The 24729-nt window shown below is 51.3% G+C and overlaps 1 protein-coding gene and 1 long non-coding RNA gene across 2 annotated transcripts in view; both read left to right on the top strand.

The window, feature by feature from the left end:
* Positions 1–24729, top strand: part of EXD3 (exonuclease 3'-5' domain containing 3) — a 297266-nt gene that overhangs the window by 205839 nt on the left and 66698 nt on the right.
* Positions 17824–23504, top strand: LOC121057523. Its single transcript, XR_005813823.1, has 2 exons — positions 17824–22127; positions 23312–23504. It is a non-coding gene; the product is annotated as an uncharacterized LOC121057523 (long non-coding RNA).

The raw sequence follows: 24729 nt of genomic DNA, 5'->3' as shown, positions 1-24729 counted from the left end.
CTCGGCCTCGCTCCCTGCCAGAGAGGTTGTGTCCTGGAGAAACCAGCCAACTGCAAACAGTACGTGGGGCTGATATCATTGCAACCGATCTTGGCCCCATGCATGGGAGAAACGAGTCTTGGCAGAGAGCTGTGCTCTGCTCCGCTCTTCCCCTCCCGCCTGCGACATGCTCCCGCAGGACTGCACCAGGGACCCGCTCCCACTCCAGGTGGCTCCAGGGCTGGCCAAGCCCCACCTGGTGTCTGCCCCTGGTCATAGCTGCAGCCCGTTAACTCTGATAACTTTGTGCAGGGCTCCCCCGTGCCCCCAGACCTCACCAGAAATGCCCATGCACAATCCAGGGGAGCAGCTTGTGGCCTTTCTGGGGAAGTGACCGGAGGCTGGTGCGGCAGGATGCCACCACCCGCATTTGGGCTCTGCCTGTGCAGCCCTGCACTGCAGATCACAGCCTGGCTCTGCTGCCTCTGGTTGCTCTTCCTCTGCTCCAGGTCATTAGTGGGAGAGGCTGAGAGCCTTGCCATAGCCCCAGCCCATCTGCCAAGCATAGAAACCGCTCCAACACCTTCTCTACTCCACCAATATACCATTAATGGTGATAAAAGAGCTGGTAGGAGACCAGGTCTGAGAACTGTGGTGATGCACAGGGCAGGCCAGAACCTTGTCCATCCTGCTGCCACGGGGTCTGCAGGAAGGTGGGAACATGCACTGGAGACAGATAAGGAGTGGGGGACATGCAGGGTCAGGATCTGAATTTGGAGGTGACACATCTGCAGCTGCTTCTGATTGTGACGGTGTAACTCATGGCTGGGAAAATCCCAGTTAATTGGTGGAAATTTGGATCAAGCGGATTAAGAAAAGGAATGGTAACGTGCCAAGATATGTCATTCGTACTTTAAAGTATGCATTGGGCTAATAAGCACGCAGTAGGAAAAGAAGTTGACGGGTGGGGACCCATAAATCCTTCCAACTTCATGTGCGAGACAGAACTCACAGAGAGCCTGATCCTTGCCTTACTTGCCTGCTTCCACCTTCTGCTGCGTGCGGTGCCTCCAGGATGAGCCTCCGCTCGGGGATAGGAGGCTGCAGAGGCAATGGCCAGAGCTTGGATGCCTGACTCGGGGCTGCTGTGGGTGAAGCTCACCCGTCTTTGGTGCATCATTTCCTTGGTGCATCATTGCTTCTCAGTGCGTTTACCGCTGTGGGATCTCATGAATGTGTAAGTAACTTGGTGCTACGAGACGCTGTCTCTGACCACAAATTGTGAGTATTTAGGCAGTCAAATTTGTTTCCGTTCCCATGCTGCTGTTGTAGTTATCGTGGTGCAGGTCAGAAGGCACGGTGCCGTGATTTGCAAAAAGCCCAATGACTTGATGTTTTGTTCTTGTTGAGACGGCTGCTAGCCCAGGCAGAGGTATAGGGAAAATAAACAGACCAAGTCAGAGAGCAGAAAATGCAGGCTGGCCTCTGGCATAACAAGCCCTCACCCTGCAGCTTCATCTAGCAACTGTTACCTATGATTAAGAGTCCGGATCAATCTTGATGTCATGAAAGTCATACAGACCATGAAATCCCCATGTTCAGTGTGGAAATACAGCATTTGATGCATTTTTGTTTGAAATGCGTTAAATCTGAGTTAGGGAGGCCGCAGGGAGTGCTCTGGGCCCTGTCAGCCAGGAGTAACTGAGTCGCTTCACCCCCGGCCAAGCTGAGCACACAGATTCACCACCATGCATAACATTTTCTCCCCGGCTCATCCATGACAAACTGTAAAAATCGCAGGGATGTTTGCCACGAACAGCCTGTGAAATCAGCCTCCTCTCTAGGAATGAGAAGCCTGCATAGCTGTGAGCCTGGGCTTCTCTGCCTGTTGTGTGTTCCCTGCCAGAGAGCAGCACCAGAGCAGCAGCTCAGAGGCAGGATGATGGGGCAGGGTGGTGGGGCAGGGCATCAGGGCTTGCCTGAGCAGTCTGTGATGTGCAAGAGGAATGGGGAAGCAGAGTGAAGATAAGAGGCTGCAGTAGTTTGAACACTTCTCTGTCAACCTGGCACTTGCTTATTTGCTGGGCAGGGGTTTAATCTGTCAGGGACTTTCTTTCATGTGCTGTGTTCAGCACGGGCTATAAAGCCGCTCTCTGGGTGAGAGTCTCTGTTGGCAAGTAAGATGTGTTTTAGCAGCCAGATAGCCCGGGGGATGTCCCCAGTCGTTCCAGCCATCCCATGGGATTCCTGCTTGCACCTGCAGCCAAAGGGGAAGCGGTGAAGTCTGCTCTGCTGCACCAAAGGAGCTGCTCGTCACTGCAGCAGGGCTCAGGGTCTGCCTTGGGTTTCGTACAGCTCCGCTGTTTGCAGCTACAGTTTCACTAACGTGCTGATTGATAACTCTCTGGAGTGCATTGTCACTTCCTGTCCACATTCGTCCCAAACTCAGCTCTCCCTTTGACATTTCCCACTTGTGGAGCAAAGATTGGGGTTTGTCCGAAAAAGGGGCATGTCAGAGAGGCCAGAAGCAGCTCCCTCACTGAGCACGGTGGCCTGGCAGCGTTTGTTTGTGCGAGGTAGAGTTCTCACGCTCTAAATATACAATCTGCGATAAGGGAAGGGAAAAAGCCCAGCATGGAAATATTCCCTCTGTAAGAGAAATAATTTGCTGCTGCTAAAAATATATGTTCATATTATTCCTGCCTTGGTCTCTAGTTTGATGGGAGAGAGTGCACGCAGGCTGCCCTCAGGGGACTCGGCTCCGCTGCAAATACCCAGAGCTCAGCAAGGCTGCGTGTCCGCTGGGGCTGGAGGATCACAGGGGGGCTCAGCATCTTCGCACTGTTTTATCATCCCCATCTCTTTCTCAGGGCAGTAAAGCTGTGGTACAGGGTTACCCCAAAGGTCATAGTCAGTAACCTCTAAGCAGGTGCTGACAGTGGGAAAGGAAAGTGATCCGCAGCATTCCCAGAGCAGCTGGGAGCCCCTTCCCAGCCCTGTCTGTGCAGCGGCAGGAACGGCTTTGTTCGAGGGGGACGCGTGCTCAGGGTGGTGGGATATGTGTAATCCCTTCCTGTCTCATCTGTGAGCGTCCCGGGCCCGGTGCTTCCTTCCCTGATTGCTGCTCCCGGGACCCCCGTTCCCATTCGCAGTGCTTCCGCGCCCCGCGGGCCAGTGCAGCAGCCGCCCCGCGGGGCAGCGCCGGATTTCCCAGGGACTGCCCCAGCCAGAGACAAAGCCAGCCCAGCAGAGTCCTGCCCGCTTGCTTTTCCGCTGCTATCCGGTACTGAGTGAGAAGCAAGCAGCGTTTTCTGCTAATTCAGGGGCCCACGTCCTCAGTTGGCAGAGCCTGGTGTGGCTGTCTGGAAGTGGCTGTGTTGCCCAGAGAGCTGTGCCCTCCGCTCAGCTGGGACCCCAGCCCACCCAGCCCTTTCTCTGCCCCCAGTGCCACTCCACACAGTCACAGAATCTCCGAATCATCTAGGTTGGAAGAGACCTCGAAGATCACCGAGTCCAACCTCTGACCTAACGCTAACAAGTCCTCCACTAAACCAGATCACTAAGCTCTACATCTAAACGTCTTTTAAAGACCTCCAGGGATGGCGACTCAACCACTTCCCTGGGCAGCCCATTCCAATGCCTAACAACCCTTTCAGTAAAGAAGTTCTTCCTAATATCCAACCTAAACCTCCCCCGGCGCAACTTTAGCCCATTCCCCCTCGTCCTGCCACCAGGCACGTGGGAGAATAGACCACCCCCCACCTCTCTACAGCCTCCTTTAAGGTACCTATAGAGAGCAATAAGGTCGCCCCTGAGCCTTCTCTTCTCCAGGCTGAACAACCCCAGCTCCCTCAGCCGCTCCTCGTAAGACTTGTTCTCCAGACCCCTCACCCGCTTCGTCGCCCTTCTCTGGACTCGCTAGTCCCTGTGGTTCGTATTATCAGGTGAAATCCTTAATCTTCACAGTCTGGGTAATGAGACCTGTGCCGTCACTTTTGCGTCACAAGGTTACCACAGCCACACGTATCTCCTGATTGTTATTTGTGAAGTTGCATTAGTTTACAGCTAGGTGATTATTATGGGAAATAGGATAGATTTAGTTCAGGATCCAGCAGCTGGACCACTTGGCAGGGAAAACATCCCTGTGAAAGCTGAAAGATGCCTTTTTTGTTTACATTCTAGTTCAGACACCCTTACCATGCTTATTTCAGGAAGGTAATGAGAATAACTGTTGCCACTCAGGTGCTCCAGAAAGCCCTTTGCAACCTGTGCACTGGTCGCTGACATGGTTTTGAAGTATTGTTTGCTTTGCCAGGTTTGCTCATGAAGGGCAGTGTCCACAACTTGTGTTGATGGGGGCTACAAACCCAAGCCAGGCTGTACCGTGTCGTGCCAAGGTGGGTTTTTGAAAGGCTTCTGCAAAGCCTGGAGGAGGACTGAAAGGATTTCTCCGCTACATGTGCTAAGCAATGTGGGTGGAAGTGCTGACAGAGAGCCTGAGGCCCAGGAAGCCACACTGGTGGTGCAGAACACACCGCACCCCGATGTGCTGCCATGGTCTGCGCCTTGATGCGGCCGCGGGGCGATGGGGAGGGACAGCCGCCATGCCTGGCGTGACGGGGCAGCAAGCAGGATGTGTGTGTTTGAAGAGGAAATGTCCATGAGGCGAGGGTTGGATGCACTAATCGCTACGTTTGGAGCTGTTTAGCTCAGGTGTTCTAGCTCAGGTTAAGTGCTGAAAGAAAAGCAGAATATTGACCTCACGTCAAACTGGTTCCGATGTGTTTCCATGTGGCCTTCGGGGAAGGGTTTTGTTTTGCTTCACTGCCCTGTTTGTGCCATTGGGTGAGTCACAGCCCCGTATCGGCCCAGCAGCGCCCGCAGGTTTCCTCCTGGCCTCAGCAGGGCTGGCCAGGACGCAACCTCCCCCCGGCCACAGCCTTCATTCAGCTCCACGCTGTGCTTGGGCTGTCCCACGTCCATCCTGGCACCAGGTCAGGAATGTGCGCGCCGGGCAGGCATGGCAGGGCGGGGAGCTGCTGCAGAAAGAAAGGGAAAAGCTGCCTCCTTGCTCTTCCTGCTTCAGACCCTCTCCCATTTCAATCGCTGGGAAAGGCAGGGCTCAGCCAGCTCAAGGTTGTGTCCTTCTGCTGCCTGGCCGCAGGCCAAAGTGCGTGAGAGCAGCTAGACACAATAACCACGTGTCACACGCAGCATCGCTCCCCTGCGACTCAAGCAGGCATGCAGGCAGCGCTGGGAAGGGATTAGCAGGAACGAGGCTAGTGGTGGGGCTAAAGAGTGTCAAAGCTATTAAATAGGTTTCTGCCAGGTATGCTTCCAAAAAGGCAGCCTCATACCTTGGTACACTGGGTTCTGGAGTGCAGAAGTTCTGCCCCATAAGGAATTCAGCTGCTCAAGGGATGTGAAGAATATGGGGAGAAGCAGCCTGCACACGCAGCCTGGATGTGACTGGTTTAAGCCAAGGAGACAAAAGGGGAGGCTTGAACCTCTGCTCAGCTCATGCCTTAAGCAACCATATGCTGGTGAGGGCCTGCACTGCTCCTGACCTCAAGTCCAGGCAGTATTTGCCTGTTGGATGCTTTGGCTTAATGCAATGTTTGGTCCTTGGTCAAAGATTGGAGCAAAATCAGATCAACTTCCTGTGCCAGCAAGTCAGGGTAGCACTAGCAGGACATATTATTTAGGGTCACTTGGTAACTGTTTTAATACAGCCTTTATCTTGCTTTGAACACAGGGAATATGGAGCAGACCTTAACGAGTGCAGACACAGCCAGAATTATTTATTGGTTGCTGCTTGTCGGGCTTGCCCTGCTCATCCAGCCGCACACTGCATCCAGGAGAAAGCCTCTGCTGAGGGCTAAGACATTGTAGGATTTCTTTTCCTTTATCCTATGATGGTAAAAGGTCAGAGTCTGTCCTTATGGATGGAGATGGGTTTGGGAACAGAGCTAAGGAAGAGCACAAGTCCTCTCCTCTCCCTCTGCCCTCTGGTCACTGCTGCACTGGAACAAGTCCATGTGTGCCTGGGTGACTCACACCAGCCCTTTCCAAAAAGAGGAAAAGGAGACGGTGGTGGTTTATAGAAGAAGGAGATGGCTGTTAACAGAAGTGTTTGGGATAATTACGGAAAGACAGTGGGTTGGGTGGTGAGAAGGGAGTGGCTGAAGATTTCCTCCCAGGCTCTATTGGGCCATCACTTCGGTGTTGGCCTTCCCTAGGCAGTTACTTCTCACCTGGCTCCTGGATCTCCTACCTGCTGCAGCCGGAGCAGGGGAGTAACATTGGTTTGTGTGCTTTCAGCTGGGGTCTTCATGTCCACACAAGTGGTGGGACAGGGAGGTGGCCAGTGGCCCTGCGGTAGCCCCAACAAGCCCCATGGATCAGCCCCACTGGACGCACACACTGCTGGTTGTTTTTTGAAGATGTGCTAAAGGATGTTGGAGGAGTCTGAGGTGCTTGCTTATACATCCCAGTCCTGAGCCTGTCTGCCACTCCTCTGCACTGTGCTCAGTGTGGAGAACATACATGTCTTCTGCGGAGAAGCACCCCTGCTTTTCTGATGGTTTTGTCTTTAATTGTTGCTTGCTTTCCTGACTCTCCTCCCCTGCTAAGTGAGACTGGGAACCCACGCTGCAGCCATGCCCTGGGAATGCGGCGGTGACAGACGGTGCCACGGCAAATGCCTGGAGCGCAGGAACTTCACAGCCTGGAAATGGCCATAGATGTTACATGACACAACCAGGACGACAGGAGAAGGTGGGATAGAGCCTGGCCTGGTCTCATGAGCCCTGACTTAGCACCTGAGCCTCACAGTTCTGCTGAGGGTTATACTTTTTGGTGGAAAGTCCTGGCAGGTCTTCAGTGGGCACCATGGGCCATGCCCAGTGCAGCACCGCTGCCAGCACAGCCCGGAGAGGCTACGTGTGTCCTGGCTTTCAGCAATGGAGTGGCTGAGCCAGGGCATGTCAGTTCACTGTCTGCAGAACTGCTGTGACCCACAGTGAGTCCCTGTATCTCATTTGCCTCCTCAAAAGCACCTTCAGACCCATGAGTCAGTAAAAACCCCAGTGAAGTCACTCTGGCTGCACCACAGGGCAAACCCTCAGAAGCCACAGCTCCCGGCAGCACAGTGGTCTCCTACAGCTCCCATCACCGTGCTGCCCCAGAAAGCACACAGGGTTAGAACCCAGAGCCGTGGGCATGGGCACTCAGCACATCCTTTCTCTATGCCTGCAAGCTCCTCGGTATCACTCAGACCCCGATCCAAGCCGCGGCAGCCCCATGGTTTCGCAGAGCAGCCTGCAGTACGAAACCTCAGGCCCTGAGAGCAGAAACCTGCAGAGCAGAGCTCTGCCGGGCTGGGACGCTGGGGCTCACTTGTCCGCTAGTAACCCTGGCCTCGGGTGCCTTGTTGCGACCCAGGTAGAGCAGGGTTAACGCCAGCGGTGTCCCACTGCAATGGCCTTTTTATCTGATGCGATCCAGCGCATTTCCTGGTGGAGCAGTTTGCGTCCGGTCGTTAATGCTGCTTGGCAGCTGAGCAGAGAGGAAGGCTGGAAGTAAACAGAGGCGCTCTTGGATCAGTAGCTGGGAAAACCAGTGAGAAACGGCATGGGATTGCCGTCTCCAAAGCCTTGTTGCTTCCTCGCCTCGCAGACAAACGGCTTCCTGCCAGGGACAGTGCACACAGCGCGGCTCCGCAGCCACCAGCCCTCTGCCTGGCCAGCCCCAGTGCCGCGCATGCTCTGCCTCCAGCAGGGGCTTCCAGCGAGAGGAACTCATCGGGCACTTGAAGAGCTTGTTGGGTTTGCATGCCTGGCTCCACGAGGCCCCACAGAGGTCCCAGGCTGTGTTAACCTGCTGCATTGACCTCTTGCCCTCGAGTCCTCTCTTCACATTCAGACTATCTCACCTTGGGTGTACAGCTGCTCCTGGACAGGATGATGGGGCCATTTTGGCTGCTAAATTCTGAATTTCTGGACTTTCCCCTTTCTCCTTTGAACCACTTTGAGCATGTCCTGGAGGTTCCTAGAGTGAATGAAAAATGTGTTTCTAGATCTTTGGGATCAGATAGGAAGGCATCATCTTTCTCAGCAGCTGAGGACTGAGTCATAAGTGAGGACTGGACTCTCCCATGGCTAATTAAGCAGTGAGAGCAAGACCCTATCCCTCTAGCTGTTGGTCTTGAACAACAGCAACTCAGCTGCCCAGGTACAGATGTCAGCATCTGATTTGGACAGACGATGGTCATGGTGCTGTGGACTTCCCTGCAGTCACCTCGTCTCTTCAAGATTTTCCTCTTTTCTTATTCCTAAGGCAAAACAGTTTTTCTCATGACTTCTCCCTGGATTTGGGCAAATATTAGTGTACAAACTCCAAGGCTGACAGGAGGTCAAAGTCTTTCTTCCAGAAAGGAGACAGATACTAAAATGGCCAACTAGACTAAAGAATGAGAGTTTGTTTGAGTCCACAGTGCTGAGTATGTCTGCCAGAAGGATTTCCCAAATAATGAAAACATTTGCCTGTTTCTGCTGTTCTTTATCCTGTACATTAAAAAAAAAAAAAAAAAAGGGAAAGAGAAGAATAAAGGAGGAAGGTTTGAGGCCTTTCTTTATAACTCTGTATTAAATTAGGTAGCTGGTGATCAGCTACAGAAATAAATAATCCATCACATGGAGCTATAGCTGAGGTTCAGGATCTGAACTCCACTCCAGTCTGTGCAGAGAAGGAAAGCACTCACCCAGTCTAATTCAACAGAAATATCCTTAGTTTCTCATGGAGGCATGAAATAAAAAGGGGGCTGTTTCCTTAGCCTGAGCTTTCCACTGCAAGGTCAATAATCACAAAATGCACCAGACTGGAGGGTACTGGGATCCCAGTCACAGCGTTTTCCATGTCACAGGCTTGTTCTGAAGCCTCTCTGTAGCTGTGAATGGAAATCGATAATGACTTCACTGTTTTGCAATGTAGTTGCTGCCGGCCATGCAAACGGCAGCCTTTATCCTGGCGGTGAATTTGCCTTAGATTCCCACTGGGGCCTCATTTGAATTTCATGTCTCAGTGCAGAAGGGCAGTTGGCTGATTTCACGTTCCCACTGTCTCAGCTCTTCTCTGCTTTTTATATCCATGGACTTTCCTGGATTTTCCCTGGAAGGAGAGTACAACCTGCCATTTTCCCTTTTCTTTCATGTCATTGCTGTTTCTGCCAGCCGTAAGGTTTTTGAACAACCAGGCCAACACACCGGCCATCAGTGTCACATAGAGACCCTGGCTCTTAAGCCACCCACACCACTGGAAAACCCTTGTCCCACATGGTGATGTGCTAGCTGCTGAGCTGAGCACTGCCTCTCCAGTTACCAGTTAGACGAGCTCATTGTTGCTGTCCTGCAGAAGTCCAGCCAGGCCAAGTCAAGCTGAGCTCTTTGCTCTCCTGAACAGGCTTGAAGATTTGGGCTTTGCTGTTGCTATGTGTTTTTGGCTGCCATACAAATTCCTCTTTTCCCTTGAAAAATAACCATACAGTTGAGAGTTCTACCTCAAGACTGATGTAGTGTGGGGGAGCAGTAGTGTACACACTACTGGCACAGAACAGCATGTTCATTACCTTCTGTGGGGATGTGGGACATCACCCAGATCCAATCCTGGTAAATGAAACAATTCTGTGGTTCCTCTTGCCCTGCTCTGTTATGTCTGGGCAGCTTGTGTTGTTGATCTGCAGTTCTTTAACCAGCCTTTGGGATTGTTTAAGGACTCTTTGCTCAGTCACATAAACCAAGAGCCACTAATAGTAAGAGATATTTGATATCAAGACTTCTGTATTTACTTAGAGTGAAAGGCTCTACTTCTTCAACAGATCCTCAGTGCTGTGTATCTGAGGGTTTCCCTTCAGTTTAGCGTCATGGCTGAAGTGTTTGAAGGAACCAGTCTGGCCCCAACACATCTCAAGATGAGCAAGAGGCAGCCAGAGGTAGACGGGGCTGAGGCAGCAGCGTCCCTTTCAGGTGTTTGCCTGGCTCAGCAGCCTTGTGTTTCAGAGGCAAATACAGGCCCTTCTTCACAATGTTTTTGCTCCCATTTGGCTGTCTGGGATTATGTCTCCATTGTACTTTGCATATTGGTGAGCGGCTATTCCTTTAGGATTTCCTCCTGAGATGTCACAGCTTTTGAGGAACAGTCATACCCTCTGGTTTTCCAAGAGCCTGCTCTGCCCCAAGCCCGAGCCTCGCTTGAGCCTGTCTCTAGCTTCCTACCACTCCTGCTTCTTCCTCCTTGGCCCGTGTAGTCCAAACCAAGTGCATGTTCACAGGAGATCTTGCCAGGCTCATGGATCAAAACAAAATATTTAGAGACTTAGGTTTTTCATGAGCTCGTTCCCTGAATCTGTTCCTAAGAAGAGCCAAGTTCCTGTGCCGAACAGTTTCCTCCTTGTTGCAACACGCACACGCTTGCCTTAGGATTTGCATGTCTGAATCCTTGCTCACGCCACGGTGAGGCGCGGCTCCATGGGTCCCGCTGGGAGCTGGAGGGGGACACGGGAGCACGCTGTAGGGGAGCAATGCGAGAGAGGGAGAGCGCATGCCTGGATCGCTGGGCGGAGGGAGGACACTGCGCTGCCTTTGGTGGGAAAATGAGTGTCAACACCTGTTTCGGTCTGTGTACTCGGACTTCTGACCCACAGTGGATTCTGTCCCTGGACATCAGTCCTGTACTAGCCTCTTGTCTGGAAAATGTTTCTTGACAGGAGCAGTAAGTAGAGCTGGACCGTCCTGTGGCAGTGCTGGGGGAACCTGCAGTACTTTAAGCTTCTCGCTCCTTTCACGCTGTTTGTGCCCCTGTTTATGGGCGCTGGGGCAGGGGAGCCCTGACAAAGCACAGCTGCTGAGGAGCATCACTAGCAAGTGGCCAGACACGTGTTCTGCTGGGTGTTTGAAGCAGGAGCTGAGGTTCCCTTCTTGGCCAAGTGCTGCGCCCCAGCTTGGGCTATAATAATCTCTGGTGTTGCTCTGGCACCAGGCCATGGAGGCTCCCAAGCCAGTTTCTCGCCACCAGTTAATGAACTTGCTGTGTCTCCTTGAAAGTCAACCAATTTCCTATAGCTGCTGGTAGAACTAGGGAACCAAAGGCACATGGAGGTAAAGTGGTCTGCGAGGCGCCAGGGATACAATTTCTGTATCTTGGCTGCCCTTAACCGTTAGAACCAAGTCAGTGTGTGACCTTTACTGTTTTGTATAAACATCAACGTGATTATAATGTATCACCAGGCTCTGCTTATTTGCAGAACATGTGTCCAACTTCTCCTTCAGTGCTGCGGACCAGCTGAGGAATCTGATTCTGCTTTTCTACCCAACACTGAGATAGCTCAAAGGCCATGGGACTTTCTGAACTGAGGAATTTAGCTGCCTACAAGATAGAGTGTGAAGTTCCAGGTTAATCCACGAAGTTGAACCAGGAGGAAATGTCGGTAGAGACATTTAGCCGCCATCCAAACCCAATGAGTCTCTCAGCTGCTTTGAGGTTTTGCTTGGGTTTCTCCATCCAAGATCGCTTCCTGGCATCCCTCTGTGTGCTGCAAAGGAGGAGGAGGATATTGCTCTGACTGTAGGTCTCATGAAGCACAGATGGGGCATGGCCACCCACATCCTACTGGTGCTTAACATTTCTGTGTCTGGGTGCAGAGAAGTTTTGTGTTACACTTGCTCCATTTGCCAACTGCAGTGCTGAAAGAGCTGGAGTCTATCTGAGAAGTGTTTCGGGTTTCTTCCTGATTTAAGATAGTGAAGGGAGACGGGCCTGTCCCCAGCTATTGAGAGGAAAGAATCTGCCCTGAGTATGCACAGAGGGAGGGCAGACAGCTAATAAATAAAGGTATTAAGTCCTCTCTCTGTAGAATGTCCCTGTGATGCATTTTGCCTGGTGCAAGATCACAGCTTTGGTGCAGATGTGCAGAACAGATGTGCAGCAGGGCCCCAGGCGCTATGGGTGATCAGTGATGAAGGGACACTGCACTGGCTGCTCTGGATGAGCCCTTCCAGCCCAGTCCCTGCTGGTCTGGCCAATGAGCTGTGCCCAGAAAGCAGTGTGATGGTCCCTGGCAGCCAGTTGCTGTAGCTCACCAAGAGGCTGGTGTGAGGCTGGCAGGCAGAGAGGGGAGCAAACAGGGGTTGTGTGTGCGGGGAACCGCTGTTGGAGCTGTTCCGTTGTGAGCAGGAGATGGACAGAGTGCTCCTTCCTGGTGCGGTGAGGGCTGGCATTGCCCCAGCGTCTGGGGAGCCCCTGGGACACGTGCCTGCTGATGGGGACGAGCCCTTAGGAAGCAAAGTCCTTCCAGCACTGTCTCTCACTGCCCTGCTCTTGGCTGCAGCGGGGGTTTGGAAACTCTCCCGCAGCTTGACACCCCCTTCCCCGGTGGCTGTCAATCACAAGGGGCCAGCAGGAGCCTCTTTGTCTCGGAGCACCTCACATCGAGGTGTACCCCAGTCATGCCATGAGCAGGGAGGCTGTCATGTGTGGGGTGGGGGTGGAGAACCAGCTTTCTGGCTTCACTGACTTTGTAAATAGAAGGAAGTAGGAGAGACACGAAATCTCTGATTATCTTCCAAGGGGACTCCCATCCCCTCCAAGGCATGTCTCAACTTCCCAGCCAAGGCTGGAGCCATTCCAAGAGCCGCAATGTTTCTCGTCCTATTTTGAAGCACTTCGCTCCTCTCGGTACAAACTTTCTAAGGTAGCGATGCCCCGAGCCCTGGTGCAGAAGCAGCCTGTAGCCAGAGCACGCAGCTGACTCACAGGATCCCATCTCTCTTCCTGCTGCAGGGGAGACCTGTTCCAGGCAGAGCATTTGCAAAGGTGCTCCAGAGGAGTGACTTGATGCAGAACTACAGGTTTGGAGTCCTGCTCCTGGTTGTCTCTGGCATCCGTGAGCCAGGCGTGTGGGCAGGACCCTCTGGCAGTGCTGCTGCTGCACCGCAGGTCTTTGTGGTGACCGGGACACTCTTCCTCCAGCAAGGCGCACTAATGCAGAGATGTTTCCCAGGTCACGTTCCTAGGGTTTTCCTCCTCCCACCTACATCTTTCCTCCAATTTTGTGGATATTTGTGAGTTTGCTCTAAAGGCACTCTGTGCTGCACAGCTCAGCAGAGCCCTTCATGGCTTTGGGGAGTATCTGAAAGGAGAGACCTAAAAATTATAACTGTCATTATCAAGTTTTGCTTGATTGCAAGAATCTCACCTGGTCCCTGGGGGCGCACTGGGCCATCTGGAGTGGGTGCAGGCACCTGCCCAAATTACTCGTCTAGTTTCTGGTATGGACCCTGCAGTGCAGTGGGCAAAAGGCATGCAGGGCTATGGCAGCACTCCCGTGGTGCTGCCAGCCAGCACATTCTGAGCATTGTTCTCTGCAGCAGGACACCACCACCCACCCGCTAGGTCCACAGTGGGGTTAACCTCTCCTGCTCCCCTGGCCAAACACAAACAGGATGGCCCATGGCCTTGCAACCAGGAAGGCTATGAGTCAACAGCAATTCCCCCCTGCTGACAGAAAGCCCTGCCGGTTTCCCGTGGTGGTAAGGCAGGGACTTGAGAATCTGTGGGAGCAGGAATTGGGTTATGGAGTTGGTGGGTAGGAGGGAGGGATGCTGTTGAAGGAGATCAGGGAGTCCACAGGCAATGGAGGAAAGACCAGTACTAGGAAGAGATTTTAACTTGGATATAAAAGCAAACAAGTCTGAAAGTAAGGCTGAAGGCAACCTTGTCAAGGTTGTTAAAGGAAATGGCAAAAGACGGGTTGCACAACTCTTGGAAACTTTCCAGCCATATAAATGGAAAGGGAAGCAGGAAAGAAGAAGTGGGGCTGGTATGCACTGAGGATGGGACAGAGATGAAAGATAATCTAAGTATAGTCCGGAAATAAAATGAACACTTTGCCCTGTTTTTTGGTAGCAATGGAGATGCTGGCTGAGGGGGCAGATGCAGGATGACTCATGCAGTGTATGGGGATGGGAAATGCCACAACTGAAATGGAAGCAGCAGTCAAGGATTCTTGAGCATGCAAGCAGGTAGGACCAGCTAGCTTCTCCGCTGGAAATCAGAAAGGACTGGCACAAAGCTGAAGTCACGGAAGAAGGGTTTGTAATAAATCTGTCAAACCACAGGGGTTGGATGGTTTGACCCACAGGGGTTGGATGGTTTGACTGGAGAACAGCAAATAGAGGTCTATTTATCGGGGTAGGGAGAATGTGTTCTTGGCATGTAGGCGGCTATTAGTCTGAATCTATTAGTATGCAAACCCTTAGAATAAACATTAAAATAGAGAATAATTAAGAACATGGATAAGATGAGATTCGGATTTTCTGAAAGTAAATGATGCCAGGGTAGATAAAAAACCTGATCTTCTTGACAAAGCAGACAGGATATATCCGAGTTGTCTAGTCTTCAGTAAAGGAGCAGGAAGGTGCTGGGCTGCAAGGACTGTGTTAGATGGATTTCTCAAAAGTCAGCCTTGGAAACGATGTTGTTTCATATTTTTCTTAATGGCCTTGGCACAAAACATAGAAATTGCTAATGAAATTTAGTAATTACCCGTAATTGGGAATCATCATCAAAACAAAGGAGCTGGGGAAAATGGTGCACAGTGAACTGGATGCCCTTCAGGATAAGAAAAAAATAGCGGAGTGATGTATAGAGGGATGTATAGCTTGGGTTTCTGCTCCGCGTGAGGAGCTGACATTCACCTAGAATCTCACAAACCTAATGTTGTGAAAGGCCTCGGTGTGTGAGCAAGCCACTGAGTCACTGAAAAGGGGGCAGAGGAAGGCTGAGAGGGGACAGAGTGCTCAGCAAAGCTGCTGGAAGGGCAACGCTGTCGCACGGAGCCCTGTGAGTCCTCTGATCTCACAGGAGTGACATAGAAGAAGGTGTGCATGGAGGAGCAGGAGGTGCTCTGGAGAAGATCAGACAGTAACGGTAGAAGCACTGTGTGGTTTTGTGTGATGCATAGTTGGATTTGGAGTCTGTCATAGACTGTAGAAACCAAATACAGAGATCAGAGAGGATCTCTGAACACAGAGAATAGAGAGATCCTGCTTTTGGTGTGGGATGTTGTGACTCGTGCCGTCTGCATCCCCCGATGTCCTGAACCTGTTTGGTCTTGAAGCCTGGGGTGGACTCACTCTTTCATGCCTGTTCTTATTGCCCTCTCACAGGATGTGATTTCATGGGATGACCTGACTAATTTTAACACGTCACTGCTGCCAAAAGGTGGTCCTGCTCCACCCAGCTCTCCATGGGGAGCTCTGCTGAGCTCGAGCAGCTGCTGAGGCTTCTCCAAATGGGCAGAAGAAGCCACTTCAGTGCACTGCTGTGGCAGAAAGCAAACGTGGACACAAAAAGAAGACTGGGGGGGGGAGGGGGGAAGGGGTTATTTCCACATCTGCAAGCCAAATGGCTCCCATGAGTTCTGAGGTTGGGCCAGGACTAGCCCAAGGGTGTGAGCAGGCGCTGAGAAGGGGGTGCAGGGCCGGGACCTCTGAGGGGTCCCCTCTCGGCTGCAGGCAGCTCAGACGCTCACAGCCCTGCCATGAACCTGGGCCCTGAGCTGCAGCGGCTGGTGGGCGTGCAGAGCAGGCCGCCGGCCCAGCCGGCCTGAGCTCTGCTTTGTGCAGCTCAGTGAGGTGGGTGTTCCTCGCGGCAATAGTTCCTCCCAGTTCATGGCCCCGCAGATGAAGTCAGATGGGAGCCGCAGGGAAATCTGAAGGCAGGTCAGGGACGTGATGATGCCGCCACACAAGAGGAGACCTAAAAGAGCCTCGTATGGTCAGCTTAGGTGCGGGGCTGGCTGAGAGAGGCTCCCACAGCTCTTGCTGGGTGCAGGCATGCGCAGAGGAGGGAGGAGAGACCTAGAGCCAAGACACAAGGGTGGCACAGGAGCAAAGGTGCGACATGCCAGGAGTGAAACCATGCTAGAAATGAGAAGGAGGCTCTGAATCCCCCAAAAAACAGGTCACACACTTGTAAACCTGTGGTTGCACCCTTGCATGTGCTCCTTACATGCATGTAAACACCAGGGTATTGATGTCTGTGTCCTGCTCTACAATTATATTTCCCAGTTATGCTGCACTGCAGATAGTAATACTCCAGCCCTAAAAAAAATCCCTCCTGGATTTTTGCTGTTTCCACCATTTGCCATAGATCTGTTGCTATTTGCACCATTTGCCTTAGAGTCCCTTCCAGATATTGGCACTGGCAGAGTGTGACAGAAAAATGATGATTTGAGCACGGTCCTTTCTTTTTTCTAATAATCCCATGATACGGTATTTTGTGTTGCAACACAAAGGATCACCTGAGGCAGTAGAATGGTGAGAAAATAAGCCTATTAAAATGTTCAAGCTTACTTAACTCTCAGACAACATCAGAGGATAACTGGTAAGTTTTTAGCCAAGTCTGTGAGTCATATTGTCCTGCACAATTGTCACAGCTCGGCTCATCTGTTCAGCTGGAGCAGCTTTGATGCAATTACGGGGAGAGCCACTGTTAGCAAACTACGAGGCATCTTGCTCAGAGCAGTGAAAGACCTGCACACAGGTTACTGGTCAGCATTAGCAAGTCACTGAAGCCTAGCACCTGAAATTTAAAAAAAATAAACCCTTTGAATAATTGAGGTGGGAACTCATCAGGAAATGAAGCTTGTCTTGCTGATGATACTTCCATCTATGCGAAGCTTTAAAAAAAAAGATGATTATTTTATGTAAACAAAATGTGATATCAGCACCATTTGGATCATCTCCTATCTCAGGTACTGGCAGAAAGCCTCCAGCCTTCCCTTGTAAAACACTGGGAAAATGGTCCATTCATCGCCAGCCACTGTCAAGTGTTTTTTCAATCTGTTCCTGTTTAAGCAGCATGGTATCAAGGGGATAATTGCTCTTTGGAATTGATCCCAGAAGAAAAATCATTCAGTTCATTCTTATCAGGTCCTTTCTTGCAGGGCGAGATACCCACAAGACTTATCTTCCTCTTCAGTGCTGGCCTCTAATTACTATTTAAAGAGCTCATTAGAAAACCTTCATTTAAGTGTTATAGTTGAATCTGGAAATAAATTACAGATCATGCTGTGGTAAAGCGCTGCCCTCCTACAAGCAGGTGGGGGCACCACTCGCAGCCCCAGGGCTGCCCGAGCGGGGCACAGCTCTCAGCTCCTGGGAGTGCCACCGGCAGCGAGGGCTGGTGGAGGAGCTCACTGCAGCACATACTGGGCCTGGGGGATGTGGCTCGTCCTGGCACCCACCTGCCTGCCAACTGTCCAGGGCACATCACGGCATTTCTCCAGCCCTGCTGGAAGCCTACCAGGAACAGAGCTGCATGCTCAGCCCACCGCAATGCCCAGCACAGGATCTCAACAGCTGTGGAGCATTGCAAAGTTATGATTACAGCCTAGAGAAAATGAGAGACCATAGCAATCCCATTTTAAAGAAAAAAAATGCATACGTGGGAAATATTTTTATATGAATTGACTTGCTGGTGAAACATTCGTGTGTGTGGGCCTAAGGTCTGCTCTGTCTCTGCAGAGCATGGAGAGCGTGGTCAGTGTCAACACAGATTCCCCCCACAGACGTGCTGCAGGTCTGGCCAGGCTGGCTCTTACTTAGCTGGCACTAAAATAAGTAGGGGAAGGAATGGACATGAAGGCTCTTTACTTCCCTGTGTCCTGGCTCCCTGACAGTTTCAGCCCCAGAGGAGTCACTTTTTGGCATTAATCTTCTGCTGGGTTTTTCAGCAGGAAAACCGCAAATGTTTAATAAAAATCATTGTGAAAAGCGTGCCAGGCAGCACCCAGTGAAGTGTGCATGTGTGCCCTTTGGGCTGGCGTGCATGCTTTGAAGAAGTGGGGCCTGTAAATATTTTCTTGACATTTAGGAAGTTTAGAGAAGTGCTTGTTACTTTGCTGCCAACTTGATGACCATAGCACGAAAAGCACAGAAGATGTGCGTGGCTCCCTCCCGAGAGCAGCACTGTGGGGTGTTCTTCACCATACAGCATGACTTTGGGGTTTGGGGGAGTTGCACTGATCTAGAAGAGGGAGAAGCTGCAGCTGGGGTGGGGTCTGGGTACTCCTCCCTTCCTGCCGCTGTTGCCCTCTCTGCGATTTGGAGTGATGCAGGAACGCGACATCCAATTTGCTTTTCCCCAGCGTTGGCTGTGGAGCTGCTCGCAGAGCTTTGGACGTGGGCACCCTGGCTCTAGGTAGCAAGTGTGGTTCAGGACACTTTCAGGTGCCCCTGGCTGGCTTGGCTGTCTTTCAGTGAACCTACTGAAAATGGAAAAAGCCCGTGTCCTGTCTGTGAGTCAATCCAGAGCCACCTTGCCCAAAGAAAAGCTAGAGATGTCAGCGGTGACAGGCAACACAAGCCTTAAGGTAGGCATTGACTCGTACAAGTCCCAGCATCTGAAAAGAATCCCTTTGCACTCAAGAACACTTTTTTTCTCTTCAACTTTGTGAATCTAAAACTTCACTTTTGTGCAGTTACTGAAAACTCTGAAATACATAACTCCTCTGTGTACCCCAAACCCAGTAATGTGGCTGTAACCTGCTGTGCCTTCAGGGAGCCCGCAGCAGAAACTGCTTAAGCTACTGTAGCTGGCTCCATGCTAATCACTGTGTGGTTATGTGGCTATACTACTGAGCTGCCTAAATCAGGGGGTGAAGCAGCAACCAGCTGTAAACTCGTATGTACAGACATCTCCAAGGTCTCATTTCAGAAGTGCAGGATGATTTGTCTGGGTGTCACTCTGCTCTGTATTCACTGCACTTTTTGTGCCTGAGCAGTAAGCAGAAACGGAGCTGCAGGAGTCGTAGGGAAGAAGAGCACACAGCCTGGAGAGGAGCAAATTGGAGACATTTTCAAGACAGTGTTTGTGGGACTGCAGGATTTTTTTTCTTTGTGGATTATAACTGCTTCAAAGTATTAATTTTGTCTTCTGACATCACATAGTGACTATCATACCTTTGAGTACCACCACCATGTATCTTGCTGCAGAGTCGAGGGAAGGTAGGCAGGTCTGCAAGTATCACTTTAAATCCTCTTATCAGCTTGGTGAGGGATTTACGTGTTTAGCAATTTCTGGTACAGCTTTAATGGAGCGGTTCTACGTTGGGGGGTCCTTTGAGGCTGCGAGTGGAAAACTGGACATGAAGCAATACTGAAGCATTGTCAGAATCGATTGTCGCTCGTCTGGCTTTGCTGGGCAGGAGGGCAGCAGGTTCCTAAAGGGCACTTGGGAGTTGCTGTCGCAGGTTTGGGTACATGTGGTTCAGCTGGCCTTTGTCGGCCCTGCCTCTGGCAAAGCTGCATTGCCTACAGCAGCTGCACCAAGCAAAGTGTGCAGGGCCTGGCCCTACCTCCTGTTATAGGGGCCTGGGACAATTAAATGACGGCTTAGGTGCATCCCCTCTTTGCCATCAGGCTTCTGACTGCGGTGTAGGCATGCCCTCTGCTTTTCCAGGTGTTTCCCTTTCAGGCATATCCCAACAAGTATATTAATGATGGAAACTCTTGTGGACCCGACAGTTTTGTGAAACTCTTAGGTCTCTATACTTTGATTCTCAGTATTAATGTTTTCTTTCTGTTTTAACCAGAAGAATGGGGACAGCGGAGTCCTCCCCATCACACGGAGCTGTAAAGCATCGCATGTAGGCAGCTGTTGGTTTTTTCTCTTTTCCCACTTCTGTCCACTTGTTCCTTGTACTCATTCCTTACAGTTTCTTTTTCTCTCACTCTGTTTCAATGCCTCCTAAACTTCGGCATTGTCACTGCTGCAGGTTTCTGTGCTTGGTTGGCACTTTTCGTATCTGATTAGGTCAATAACCACGACATAGCACTGGCTGTGTGTTGAACAGAGCAGTAGGCAGTTGCGGAAGCTAACAGTAACAAATGATTAATGCATGAGTTGAGTGAAGGGCCTGCGTTTGATGGAGACCCCAGCTGGGGGGGAGGGGGAGGGAACCTGGCTGGCACGGGGAGGTGGGATGCAGTTTTCATCTGGTGGGCGACCAAAAAGCCAAGTGCGACTGACCCGAATTGCCAGTGGTTTGAACTCCTGTAGCTCTCTGAATTCAGGAAGAATTCCTCATGCATGGCATGTGTCTGCCCAAGTAGCTTTTGAGGGAAGGACCTCTTGGTCCCACACCAGTCCCTGTGACCTGGTGCTGCGGTTTGCAGTCCTGTGGCACTGAGGAAGCAGTGTGGTAAGGGCAGGGCAGGAGGGCAGCAGGTTCCTAAAAGGGCACAGGCTGCACTGCTCAGTGTAGCTGGAAATCACCTCTGGTGTTTTCAGGGGTGCAGACTAGGCACGCTCGTTCATGACTAAAGCTGTTCACCAGACTGCAGAAAAAATAGCTGGCGTTTCCATGAGGTGCTGCTTTTCTCAAGAGGTTGGCAGGAGCTCCTCTGATGCAGCTGGCCATGCACCCCGTCAGGTCTTCTGAAGGAGCCAGGAAACACGACCCTGGATCAAGGGGTCAGAGCCAGTCAGAAGCCACCACACTTAAAGCTGAGGTGCCAGAAGCGGTGGCTCTGCAGAGCAGGAGGTAGCTGGGTGAGAGCAGAAACCATGCTGCAGCGCCCGCAGCGCAAGCCCCGCACTGGGACCCTGTGCATCAGCACTCCCAGGGTGACAGCCCCTGTGGCGGGGACTGTCCCTGAAAGCCTGCACCAAGGGCCAGGTCACTGTGAGGCCATCCAAACCCTGCCTCTGAAACACGTTTAGTGCCTGAAACTGGCTTCCGACACCACCACTGGTCCTTGCTTCGTAAAAATGTATTTTGTCCAAAATTGTACTCCCCTGCTTCACCAAGCCAAGAAACAAAATTCTTTCCAATGTTGTATTTCATCAAAATGCTTTAATGAAAAACAGTTTTTAAAATTAAAACATTTTGAGCAGAAATTAAAATTTCTCCATTGTCAAAGTATCAATCCGTAATTTCTCCAATATCCAAGTATCAAGCAGTGTAGTGCTACAGGATCAAGGTGAAGCTGCAGCAAGCACCATGAGTTCCTCAGTTGTGCTTGCTTTGCAATCCCTTTCCAGGTATCATCTCTTCCCAGGCCTTTTCCTGCATGCGTATAAATGTATATATTCTATTTGCTCTGTTAACAAATCATGAGGAAGCAGTAGGAGCTCAGACCCACAGCTCTTTCTCTTCCATTGAACTTTTCTCTGTTATTCTTGGGGAAGCTGAGCAGGGGTCAAGCCCAGCTAGGGAAATGAGGTCTGGGGCTATGGAAAACTCGGACCCCAGCGCCACCTCCTATTATATAGATATAAATGGAATGGAAAATTATTTCGAATAAAAGTGCACTGCCCTCTGAGAAATGTTCTCACAGAACTGCCTCTGAGAGTGTCTTAACTCTTTATCAGAGCACGGGGCTGTGCCGGGGGGAGGACTTCCCTGACGCAGCACAGCCAGCACAGGCTGAGTGCGAGGGACGTGCCTGCAGCCAGCACCCAGTGGAGCGGCCAAGCAGCCGTGCTGCTTTCCAGGCACAGCTGGAGGGCGATTCCCTTCTCCTTCCCTCTTCCCTCTTGCAGGTGGTGAAGCTGCATCAGCATCACCCGCTGGCCCAGCCAGCACTGCGCCAGCATCCCTGGGCTGGGTTTGGGCTTCTCCTCCTCCAAGGGCTGCGGGAGCAGTGCAGGCACAGCCTGAGCGCACCCAGTGCCACCCAAATTTTTGAGAACATCACAGTCAGCAGCATGGTGCTAGACTCACACAGCAAGGCAGCAGCAGGGACATGCACCAGCCGTTCTCTGTCCCCACTTCAACGCCAGTCCATTTGCATCTCTCTGCACGTGAGAGCAAAGCACTCATCATCATGGACAGAAAGAGAAGCAGAGGAGATCCCGTCCTGCGGTGCCTGGACAGTGCCGCGTGCTGCAGATAGCACACAAACAGGCGAGGGGTGCAGGGTGAGCGGTGGCTGAGTGACAGGGTGCAAGGAACAGGGGGAGGCAGGGGAAGGAGCAAAGCCATTGTGACACTGCAGCTCCTGGTCACTAGCCTGGCCTCCTTTGTCACTTGTCACTGGCAGCCCCATCACCTCCCTCTCCGCTAGCAGCAAGGCAGCTAAGTGCCAGTAAGCAGGAGGAAAGGCTGCGCTGGGCGCTCACGCACTGCTGGGAGAGCTCCTGGAGGAGGGGATATGGCAGAGCTGGTCGGCATCTGCAGCCAGCCCTGGTGGCTTTCTTCAGCCCAGCAGCAGAGCTGGAAGCAGCGGCGAGCCTCCCACCTGCGGGGCTGGAAAGCCGGGCGCAGGTTCGCAGCGGGTCACTCCAAGCAATTCACTGCTCCACTCGGTTTTCCTCCCCATCTACACAGCCAGGCTCCAACTCTCCTGCTGCCTCCCAGCACCTCCTAAAAGTCAGAGCTTTTTTTCCCCCCTTCTCATTTAGTTGTTGAAACACAGCTGCATTGTTTTCTGGTCATAACTGCACCACCTGCACAGGCAGAGAGTCCTGTAATTACAGGCTGGGTTGCAGGATGTGAGTTGGAACAAAAGTCAACAAGCTTGTACGAACACACGTGCACAATAAGGCAACTGGGCAGAAATTTTATTTGCTTTTTAAGGAAACATTTTGAAACAGCCACTTAAGGACTTCATCAAAGGCAGAAAGCAAAAATCTAATGGGCCATTTTTTGCAAGGCCTTGTGGCAAAATACCAAATCCTAATTCAGTAGCCCAAAAGAAACTGGCTTGGTTCATTAAAAAAATAAAAATAAAAATAAAAAAAAATTGTAAGTACCCAAATATAACACTGTGACAAAAACCAGACACTGGAGACTGGTCAAGAGTGAGTCCCATGTCCATTTTCCTGTGCATCTAAGTGACCTGCTGGATAAGGGGAGGAAACACATGACACATTCCTGAGCTTACAAACACACTTATGCAGATTCCTGTGCTGTAGTTGAAATGTGCTGTGCCAAGGTTTTTGGATGAGCGGACAGCAAAACCTCCCATGGAGGCATTTAAGGACAATACTCTTCAGCCTCTCTTCATCAGATGGCATGTCTTAGGTGTGCCCTGTGCTTTGGAGACCTGCAGGCTGTCTTCCGCCTCTTGTGTCTCCTGTGCCCTCTGATGACAGAGTTAGGAATGTACCTGCTAAGGGTTACATATCATTCACATCTTGAGAAGAGAAGTCATGGAAGAAACAGCCAAAATGCACTAAAAGCCTTCCAGTCGCTAATAAAAAAAAGACAGAAATGACAGGGCTCCAGGTTTTGGCTACAACTGCTTTATTTGTGTATGTCTTATTTCAGTTCTGAAGAGGAGGACAGATGTCAGGCATGAGCTGGTCTGCAGGTTCGGGAGTGCTGTTCAGCCTAAAGTAATGAAGAGAGACTTCCTGAGCTCCCTACAGAACAAAGGCAGAGAGAGTGTTATGTCCTGAAGCTGTACGTTTCTGTGTTTACATACTGCTGTAATTGTTATTAAATTTTACCAAGTACTTATGAAGAGTTTTAATGAACTGATGTACTGAAAATGCTAATACTAATGTTTAAAAAAAGAAGAATGACCTAGTCAATAGAGTGCCTGTAACAGTTCCCTACACAGCCTCTCTCTCCTCGATGCAGTATGGAACTTCGCAGGCAATTAAATGCAGAGGGTAAAATGGCAAGTTTCAGATGAGTTACTTAAGTCAAGAAAGGATCTTTAGAAAACAGAGCTGCAGCCTTAGTAAAGCCAGTAAGATGTAAGCAAGTGGGGCAAGCAAAATATAAGGTAGGATTTTGTAAGCCACAAAGCTCATGGTCAGTGCTGCTGACACATGAGCAGAGAGACTGAAAAACCATCACCAAGTAAAATGTAGGGGAAGAATAGGAAGATAAGTATGTTTTAATAAAACACAATGGTTTCTCAGCACCCTCCTAACCCGCAAAGGACATGGCAAAAATACAATTCATTCAGACAAGAATTACGTAGGAGTCGCTGCTGGGTTTATACATTTTACCTACTAAAGTAATGATTTGAGTGTAGAGCATTTGCAGTAGAGTCATGGGGATACTGCCCGCTAATTTGACCTCACAATTTTAGCTGTCCTTGGGAGTGTATGAGAGAGGCTGGGATCTGGCTCCTTGTGCAGTCCTGCTGACCAGCTCCTAGCACGGGCAGGCGGGCGGGAGGCTCGCGCCGTCACTGCAGCCTCCAGTGAGGCGTGGTGAGGAGCAGAGGACGTGTCCCTGCCGCGACCAGAGCCGGTGAATGAGGCCGGCCCCGGTCTGTGGGTGACTTCTGGCACTGGTGCCCGTGGGGCTGCTTTTCCTCTCCCGCACCCAGCAGTGCCCAGCATGCTGTCGGAGCTGGAAGGGGAACGGTCGACACCTGGGAATGGTTTTGCTGATAGGGGAATTAGTCATTGTGGATTTTGGAGCAGGGCAAGCTGGGAATAGACAGGAGACTTTTCATTTGCACATGGAGGAGGTTGCGTGCCCCGCGATAACAGCTGCCCAGCTGCTGGTGGCTGCTCTGCTGTCGGGGCAGGTTTCGCTGTTGGCTATGGTCATCTTAGGGGCAAGGTATTGTATTTTCCAGCCTTGTGCTGCCCACCAAGGCCCTGCTGTGGTCCTGGCTGGATTTTGCTCCTTGCCAGCCCAGCAGCAGTGGGGTGCAGTGAGTGTCCCAGGCTGCGGGTTTCACCAGGGAAAGCTCAGCAGCATATAACCTGCTCTGTGCCGGC

This window comes from Cygnus olor, chromosome 19 (genome assembly GCF_009769625.2).
Source record: "Cygnus olor isolate bCygOlo1 chromosome 19, bCygOlo1.pri.v2, whole genome shotgun sequence".
Taxonomy (NCBI): Eukaryota; Metazoa; Chordata; class Aves; order Anseriformes; family Anatidae; genus Cygnus; species Cygnus olor.
Note: the sequence above shows the minus strand (reverse complement) of the source record. Positions and strands in the feature narration are given on the sequence as shown.